Genomic DNA, 10,509 nt, shown 5'->3' with positions numbered 1-10,509 from the left:
CAATGAGCACAATGGGCATGATTTAGATTCTGAAAAAGAGGGTCACTTCCAAACAGTATGTCCAGATTTGGTGTCACAATAACAACAAATACATACTCTCTCTCAAAACAGCATTTTATTCCAATCCAGTGAAACAGCAGCACATAGCACTACAACAGTAATGCAGAAATTAAATGAGATACTGTGCAAGAGTGGCAAACTGTTCCTCAGCACATTAGACATCAAATTGAAATACTACATGACACAGTCACAAATGCCAGCAAGGCTACAGGTGTGTTTCCAGCAGTAACTGATAATTTGACCAGAAAGATTAGGCCATTGTTTTCACACAGGGCAAAAAAATATGAAACGGAACTATAGAAAGCATGTTCAGAAGAAAACTGATTAAAAAACTGAACAACAATGCAAGTAGATAAGAACATCACCGAAGAAAATCAGCTAAGTAGTGTTGAATTTAACATATGAACTTTAATTTTCGTGTAGCATCACTTGACCCCATTTTTGTTATGCCCTTCTGTGTAGTTATTTCAAACTATAGAGTCTCTAAGTGTCCTCTGTATGGCAAAGATTTTAATGTGTTTGTATCTGTTGTTTTCCATGAAATATTGTTCTGAACAGAAATGTATTTGGATTGTTTTCTGATTACCTAAGAAGGCTGATTAAAAATAAAATGACAGTGTCAACTGCCTGTGGTACAAATGTATGTGTGAGAAGAGTAAAAGGTGATTAATCTCCCAGTTTTTCCCTCAGTGTTTGCTGAATTGTGCAGAGTGTATTCCTGAGAAAGAACAGAGAGAAACATATTTTGAATACAAAGAAGTGATAGAACATTACTAATCAACAGTTATATCATTTTTATTAAGGGTAGATTTGTAGACAGCAGTAGCAGCAATATTTTTAATACTTACAGGCAGGATCAATCCATACTAACAACTTACTTTGTAGCCTCTGCCTCGTCTTTGGAAATACTCTGTCCGGCACTCAAGTCCAGGTCCACATGGCGCCCAAGCATAGCTCCCAATCCTAGGGCCAAATCAGTAGCCTCCCCTTCACTGAGGGCAGTGAAGATGCTCATTTTAGTCTTGGCTTTTTGTGGTCTTTGCTCTCTAAGCTCCTCAGGGAGATCTTCTTTCCGAACCTTTGGACAAAAGCAAAATGATTTAAAAAATTGCTATAAAGTACTAGAACTTACAGTCCCTTAAGTCTGTGCCTTAACCAGATTAGTGTTAGGTACAAATTACAAAGTGGAAGGTGTTTTTAAGATGGTGGTAAGTTTTAAAACAGTGTAAATAACACCGAATGCACTATACTGTCTACAACAGGGCTGCCCAAAGTTGGCCCATAAGGATATTTGATTTACCCCACCAGAAAGTTATATACAGTAGTTTAAAGTGATGAAATATATTTTTAAAGACTGGTTTAAGTTCCTGGGACCACATAATATGCTAACTAACTTACTGTGTCATCAAGGCTAAAATATAAGTTCCAGAACTTTGCTGCTACTGTTATTATTAAATGTACAATTCCTGGGTTAACATAAAATAATCACATCCTTGGGTCAACGCAACTGTATGATGTCCCCAGGTGAAGACTAGCTGATGTTCCTGGGACCACATAGATGATGTTCCTGGGACCACATAGATGATGTTCCTGGAACCACATAGATGATGTTCCTGGGACTACATACATGATGGTTCTGGGACCACATAGATGATGTTCCTGGAACCACATAGATGATGTTCCTGGGACCACATAGATGAGACCACATAGATAATGTTCCTGGGACCACATAGATGATATTTCTGGGACCACATAGATGAGACCACATAGATGATGTTCCTGGGACCACATAAATGATATTTCTGGGACCACATAGATGAGACCACATAGATGATGTTCCTGGGATCACATAGATGATGTTCCTGGGACCACATAGATGATGTTCCTGGGACTGCATAATATGCTGATATAGCTTACTGTGTCATTAAAGCTAAACTGTCAGTTCCAGAACTTTGCTGCTAAGTTCATATAAAATGGACTGCTTCTGGGTTAACACAGCGATCCTATATGATGTCTGGGGTGGTACCCTCAAGAGAATGTCTTTTGTACCTTTGTTTTGAGTATTTGTACAGGAAAAGATGGATATTAGAATATAGAATGTGTTAATTTGTCATATATACATATACACGAGTATAGTACAGCAAAATTCTTTTTTCACGTATCCCAGCTTATTTGGAATTTGGGGTCAGAGCGCAGGGTCAGCCATTGTACAGCGCCCCTGGAGCAGAAAGGATTAAGGGCCTTGCTCAAGGGCCCAACAGTGGCTGAATGTCAGAGCTAGGATTTGAAGTTTCAGCCTTTCGACTGACAGGCCAAAGCTCTACCAACTAGGCCACCACTGTCCCATTGTGTACCCTTAACTTTGTTTACATTTGTTTACATTTGTTCACATTGTGTACCCCAAACTGTTGTACTGTAGATTATTTGTAGATTTCATGTAAAAAAAAATGTACTAAGGTAACAAAATATGTAACCCCAAGGTTCCACCCCAGCACCAAACATATTCCACACCACACCAAAAAGTTATGTTTTCTACTGAACGTGTTTGTACTTTTTTACTAAATATAACAGCCCCATTTATGTTACAGAACCCAGTGTCATTGTTCCCTGCACTACCAGTTACGCACCTAAATTTGTGAGTCTGGGATGTTAATTTATACCATCAGATTTTAAATTTCAGATAATCTCCCTTTATCTGTGTGCATCTACAACAACTGTGTAATATAAAGGTAATGAAGTTATTACCCTGTAATCATGTTAGTGTGATTTAGAGACCGTGAGATGGGGCTTTATCAGCCACACATCTTCTGTCACTTAAGATTAGAGTGTGGGGTCTTTTCCCCCATGACCCTCTTTTTACCTTTAATGAGGTTAACTATGAGACTGACCAGAAAGGCCTTTTTATCTCCAGCTTCTGTAGAACAAGGCTGGTAAGATCCTGGTAGGATCCATACTTGCTCGTGTCTATTGTGCAGACTTAGAGAATGCTGTCTACTCGATGTGATGCAACATGGTTTCTGTGTATCTTCTCCATCAGCAAATAGAGTTAATAACTGATTATTTTGCTCAGACTGATTCCACCCACAATATAATTGATTGGAAAAATGTCCATGCTTTCTCCTTCCTCACTAAATAGACCTTTCTTGCAGCCTAGAGTTTTTCTAAACCACTACAAAAGATTAGTTTATCATCATCATTCCCTGTATCATCTTGGATGTGATTGCCATGTGTGTTTTCTACTGAACAAGACACATTCCTTTCATTCTTTTGTACATAATCGACAGAAAAAGCATAGCAAACGTTCTGAATGTCAGGCTATTTTTGATAAGGAATTCATCAGCTCAGCAGCTTATGAAATCATTTGCATTGCTGGGGTGTTGGCCATGCCAAAACTACTGGCAGAGAGAGATACAGCAGCCTTATCAGAAAAAAGAAGAGCCAACCCTGTATTTTTAGAATTCTTTCCATTTTCTTCTCTTTTTAATTTGGCCTTTTGGAACGTAAGCATTGTGGTTCAGGCCTATGCAATTACAGAGAGCTAGCAAGATGAAGGTCAGCACAAACACAAAGCTTTTGAGGGAGCCGTCTGCATCTCAGTTCTTAACCCACATTCTTTGTAAACAGTAACACCCACCAGCATTTACACACAACAACACACGACAACGTATGCTCCAAATATTACACCATTTAAATGTTCTATGTAAACAAACTAAAGTATTTTAATGTTCTTAATGCTCATAAAACCCTTGGTAAAGTAACATAATCTATCAATATCCATGAGTTTACTATTTCCGTTTTTTAAGTTACTAATTACAGTAATATATGAGTAGGATTTAGATATTCTGATTATGATATTCATGGTTTGACAAGTTTGGTGTGAAGGAAATCAAGTGGCCTGTTTCCCTGATCTCAACCCTATCAATTGGAATGCTGAGTGCTTGCTGAGTGCATTTTCAGCAGTTTTAATAAATGAGCCATGTACTCACACGTCTGTTTCTTTTCTACCCACCAGCTAAATATCAAAGAGCGGGAGGACAGTACAGCTCGCCAATCTTCCATGTTTGCTTCCTGCCAGTATGTGCTGCCTCTCTGGGAGTGGACAGTCAATTAAAATTCCTAGTCCTGGCCTGTCATGACAGTGTAAATCAACTTTGCTTCACCTCTTTTCTCTGCTGAAACAGACCTTTACCTGGTGTGATAAAAAAATGAGGTGGGCAAAGGGGTATGTTAGGAAAGGCTTTCCCTTTGAACTGGCATTCATTTGTCTGTCAGATTCACAAGCGTGAGCATAACAAACTGATCTCTTCTGTACTTTGATCTCAGGAGACATAAGGAAGAGAAGGAATGTGTTCCTTAAGCCCTTATTGCACCAGCATACAACTGGCAAAGTCCTTAAGTAGAACGTGTCAAAACGTAAGTACTTTTTACATAAATTAAAAAGATGAGATGAAATTCAAACTTTGATCTCAGTGGTGATGGTTCAGCATAATAGATCCACCCGAGCACCCTAAAGACATTGATATAAAATTTTTTTTAATTATTAACAACAATTATAATAATACTAATAAAATAATATTAATAATAATAATAAGACTGGTTATATTTAAATACAAGTCAAAAAAATTTTAAATCACTACTGTTATTTTTATTAACATGTTTCCTACAGTCCCAACTTTTTTGGAATTGAGTTTGTATATCTGTATACACTGATCAGCCATAACATTAAAACCACCTCCTTGTTTCTACACTCACTGTCCATTTTATCAGCTCCACTTACCATATAGAAGCACTTTGTAGTTCTACAATTACTGACTGTAGTCCATCTGTTATTCTGCATTCTTTGTTAGCCCCCTTTCCTGCTGTTCTTCAATGGTCAGGACTCTCCCAGGACCACTACAGAGCAGGTATTATTTGGGTGGTGGATCATTCTCAGCACTGCAGTGACACTGACATGGTGGTGGTGTGTTAGTGTGTGTTGTGCTGGTATGAGTGGATTAGACACAGCAGCGCTGCTGGAGTTTTTAAACACCTCACCATCACTGCTTGACTGAGAATAGTCCACCAACCAAAAATATCCAGCCAACAGCACCCCGTGGGCAGTACCCTGTGACCACTGATGAAGATCTCAAAGATGACCAACTCAAACAGCAGACGATGAGCGATCGTCTCTGACTTTACATCTACAAGGTAAACCAACTAGGTAGGAGTGTCTAATAGAGTGGACAGTGAGTGGACACGGTAATTAAAAACTCCAGCAGCGCTGCTGTGTCTGATCCACTTGTACCAGCACAACACACACTAACACACCACCACCATGTCATTGTCACTGCAGTGCTGAGAATGATCCACCAACTAAATAATACCTGCTCTGTAGTGGTCCTGTGGGGTTCTTACCATTGAAGAACAGGGTGAAAGCAGGCTAAAAAGTATGTAGAGAAATAGACGGACTACAGTCAGTAATTGTAGAACAAAGTGCTTCTATGTGGTAAGTGGAGCTGATAAAATGGACAGTGAGTGCAGAAACAAGGAGGTGGTTTTAATGTTATGGCTGATCAGTGTATATGTTCTGTATTTAGAGTCTAAAATAAAGTAAGCTGAGCAGAAAGCCACAGTTTTGGACAGAGAGTCTGTTCCTAACAGACGTGCACTGCTGTGGGATTGGGAATAAAACTTAATGATCTGCAAGAAGAGGCCCTTTTCTTTATCACGCATCTTCCAGTGTACCACATCCACAAATCTACTGAGACGGGAATTTATTGCTGTCTTTACCGAAAACACAGCCCACAAAAATTCTGCGCATTTTCTGTGGAATATTTGGGGTGGCTAATGAATTTATGTCAGGCCTCATTAAGAGAATAAAACCAAGAACTGATGTAAGAATCAAACACAACGCACTGCAAGTATGAAAAAACTTACTTAAAAGAAAACAGTTGAGGACATTTTGGAACCATTAAACATTTAGTTGTTAAAAATACACTGTGGGTGCCAGTTCTAGAACATATACAGTTGCAAGCCGAAATATTCTACCACTCTCATATTAGGTGGTATTATGATTTTGATGTACAATAAACTGAAAACATACAACAAGAAGCTTTCTATGGTACGTATTTAAATCTAAAGAATGAGTTCACACTATGATATTTCAGGAATGATATCTTACTCCAGCACTGGTTGACTTAGAAGTGCTTAGGATCATTGTTTGGCTGGAAAGTCTAATTATCACCAAGGTTCAGTTTCACCACAGAAGACAGAACATTCCTCTTTAAAATGCCTTGGTATTTTTGTGAATCCACGATGTCGGTCACACTGTCAAGACTGCCAGTTCCTGAAGCAGAAGAACATTTCTGCATCATTGCTGACAATGTTTGACTGCAGGGATAGTATTTTAAGTTTGTGCTTAGAACTCAACCGGAATCTTCATGTTGCAGTTTAAATTGACTGGACACTACATTTTCAGAACAAAAACTAAGTCATGTGGATCTCTCTGTGATCTCTTGTGGATCTATGTAATCAGATTTTGGTAAGGCAAACACCAGGGCAAAGATTTAAGGCATTATCTAAAGCTTTGGTTCTTCCCAAGACCATGTCAGCCTTAATAATGTTGAAGTGGAATGCCTAAGTGGAGATCTTTGTAACATAAATCCAGTTGTTATGACAGTGACAAGACAGAAGCTCCACTGAGTAAAAGGCATATAACCTTTTTTGCTAAATGTACGAGGCTCTGGCAACATGAGGAAAAATGTTTCCTATTTCCTATTTAAAATTAACCATAAAACACTTTAGAATAAACGTGTTGGCATGTCTCCCAAATCACAAACTAGGTAGCAGACTAAATGTCAGTCACATTAAAGAATTCTCAACTGTCAAACCAGTTGCCAGTGGCACAAGTGGCACAAGTGGCATAGCCCACTCCCAACAGCATGATAAGACTGACTGGTAGACATGCCTAATTTCTGACTATGAAACTCTGACTTACAACTGGTGTTTGGATATTTATTAACAGCTGCTACATACACATAATGTTTATGAAACAGTTGTACTGGATGGTATCGGATATGTGTCATTTATCTACAATTTTAAATACACATTTAATTCAGCAATTAATTCCATTGTTTAAAGATACTTTAAAGATCTATAATAAGAGTCTATAATGTACTGCACTTAAGGGCTTGTATGCTATGGCAGTCATGGATTTCAATGATTTCTGCAACTTCAACTATTCCTGTTGAATCATAAATTTGTAGTAGGTGCAGATAAAAATATAAATACAGCAACTTAGATTATTATTTTGGTGTTGTTGAATCGTCTGTTATGTCTAATTGTTTGTTAGACATCATGATATAGGAACCATACAGGAACAGAAACAGCTCAGGTGACAAGCTTACAGTATTTTATTTTCCATAGCCAAGCAGTCACGCACAGGTCACCATGCACAATACCAAGCATAAACTGGTGTGGTGTAAAGCTATTCTATTGGTTCTCTGTCTGAAGTGATCAATGACACCTCACCATGTGGCAGTCTGACTTGAATTTGGGTTTTGACAGATGACAGAAGAACACAAGCTGGCTACCTCTGTGGTAACTGTACAGTTTGGGTAAATATGGTAAATAGATCCCTGCAGAGAAGTAGCAAGGCTAAAAATTGAAATATAGGTAAAATCTGAGAAACTGCACTGTTAGTTGACCGAGTGAGAAGTTGCACAACATAATTTGGATATAATTTTACTGCCATCAAGAGGTTGTTGGCAGCATTACAATAAGAAAATGAATTCACTAGATCCACTAGTAGTACTTCACTAGCATTTTATCATTATTATTTTCTAAATGTAATAATTAAAAAAAGTTTTATTAAGCCACATATGTTAACGTGTGTAAATAAGTACATTGTATGGGGAAAAGTATGTGGACAACAATTCCTTGGGCATTAATATAAGCTACGAATCTCTACTTTTGCAGCTATAACAGCCTTCATTCATTTGGAGGAGGGGAAACAAACAAAAACTATGGCTCTTTTTAAAACTCCATGTACATTGCACTGTAAAAACTATAGTTTTTCGATATGATTTTTTAGTTAATGTGCATGTCAGTGCTCTGAAATGAAAGTCTGGTTAAGATTAAGACAAAAGTATTTAAATTCTGGTGTGAGCACCCCCCAGACAGCTCAAGTAAACTGTAGGGGGGCAGTCACAATGGATTTCCAGCAAAAATATCAAATTCATTACTTGTATTTACTTATTCTGAATTAGAAGGTTTTAGTATTAGTTGTAAATATAAACAGGTAAGTGAAAATCAACACCAGAATTATGTTGGGCCCTGGCACAAAATGTTGTATTCAACTGGTGTACAAGACACATAACGTGACAGCCAGAGCCACAGTTGGGAGAATAAAAGGATTTAGGACTGGGAGAAGCAGGAAGAGCTAAAACACCCCGGAGGTCTCCTAATTTAGATAGGTGGGATTTGACTTTGGAATTACAATAGGACTAAAAGTGGATTAACTTAATCACATGTTTTACAAGGGAATCAGGATATTATAAAGTCCTTAATGCCATCCAGTGGATACCCCCTGCGATAAGTTAAATAGAGGGAGGTTGTAGCAGAAATCCCCCACACTGACTGAGATAAACCCTGTCTTATTTGTTGGGGTAGAGGTACTTGGAAGTCTGGGGTAAAAGGATACAAAAGCAGGATAAGCAAAAGCAGCCCATCCCATCAGTACAAAATTACCTGACAAGCAAAGATTGTATTTTAGTTGTAAATATGTCCATTTCTATAACATCCACTAATTAACAACATTGATATTGTTAATACCATCATTGTTATTGTAACTGGATTGATACTAGTGTAATGGGATCGATTTTTTAGTTTTACTTTTTCTCCACCACATTCAGCACGTTTCTCCCGTTTCATCAGAGCGTAAAGATCATGTCTGTACAGACCAGCTCCTCTCACATCTTACATGCTCACCTCGCTTCTCCTCTCCTCCTGCTCTCCTGTGTTTTGTTGTGGTAGCCTCATGTTGGTAAAATCCTAAAAGACACCAGTACATTGGTAGGCACTGGAAGATTGTAAGTTTTTGAATACTTTGCTTTGCACATACAGAAATAGGGGTAATTTTATGTAAATGATAGCGTAAACTATATGTACGTAAAGTACGGACGCACCTTACGCACTTTACGCATCCAACGCAAATAAATCGGAGCATGCGTAGGTGTGTTTGTGTTTTGGTGAATGAGAGCTCTTTTCTTTTGACTTTGTGCTTTTAAATGTAAACAGAATAGCATCTATTTTTATTTTTATTTAACAAGGACACATATATTCGGTCACTATTAAAATTTTACATGTTTATTCACCCAGCAAACACAAATACGTGGTATGAATTAGCTGCTTGGTGGTGCTACGCCATGATGGTAACATTGTAGGAAAGTAAAGCACCAGAAACAAGAAATCTGACCACTTTAAACAACTGGATTTATTTACAATCCTACTGAGAGCAGCTACTTACAAAAGTTATGTATAACAATATTAATATGATGAAGAATTATTAATACAGAGTCCTTATAGAAACATAAATCACTGCAATTAGCTTAGCACTTGCAACCAGTGTTGTTTTTGACCTTGGATATTAACTCACAGCTGTAATGTCTTTTGTATAGTTGGTGTACTGCACACAGTGCATAAGTCTTTAGTGTATATCTGTCATAATAATAATAGTTACTTACAAAAATGTATGTATTACAATATTAATATGATGAAGAGTTATAAATACAGAGTGCTTATAAAAACAGAAATCACTACAATTAGCTTAGCAGCTAACACTAGCGACTAAGCTAAGAAGTACACGGCTGTTGTTGAGCTTGGGTATTAACTCACAGCTGTAACGTCTTTCGTATAGTTAGTGTACTGCACATGGTGCACAAGTTTTTATTGTATATTGGGGCGGCTCGGTGGCTCACAGTGTCGCCTTACAGCAAGAAGGTCCTGGGTTCGATCCCCAGGTGGGGCAGTCCGGGTCCTTTCTGTGTGGAGTTTGCATGCAAACAGTCAGGTAAATTGGAGGTACAAAATTGTCTGTGACGTTAAAACTTGTAAATTGATGAATCTTGTGTATAGAGTAACTGTTTACTGTTTCTGTCTGTTTACTGTTTCTGTCATGAATGTAACTGAAATGTGTAAAACATGACGTTAAAATCCTAATAAATTATTGTATATCTTTCATAATAATAATAGTTATGGTGTATGAGTTATTTGGGTTTTAGCATCTCAGCTGTGAACTAGTTGGCTAGGCTAGGCATTTACACCTTCACATGGCTATTCTAATTTTATTACTTTTTCAATACGCTGCAGATTCACTTTCATTTAGCCTATGTGCGGTCATGCATTAGTATTGGACAAAAAGACCTGATGCAGTAATTTTCCCATTTAGTGTGGTCTAACAGATCAAATATT

This window comes from Trichomycterus rosablanca, chromosome 19 (assembly GCF_030014385.1).
Source record: "Trichomycterus rosablanca isolate fTriRos1 chromosome 19, fTriRos1.hap1, whole genome shotgun sequence".
Lineage (NCBI taxonomy): Eukaryota > Metazoa > Chordata > Actinopteri > Siluriformes > Trichomycteridae > Trichomycterus > Trichomycterus rosablanca.
This window is presented reverse-complemented; position numbering follows the sequence as displayed.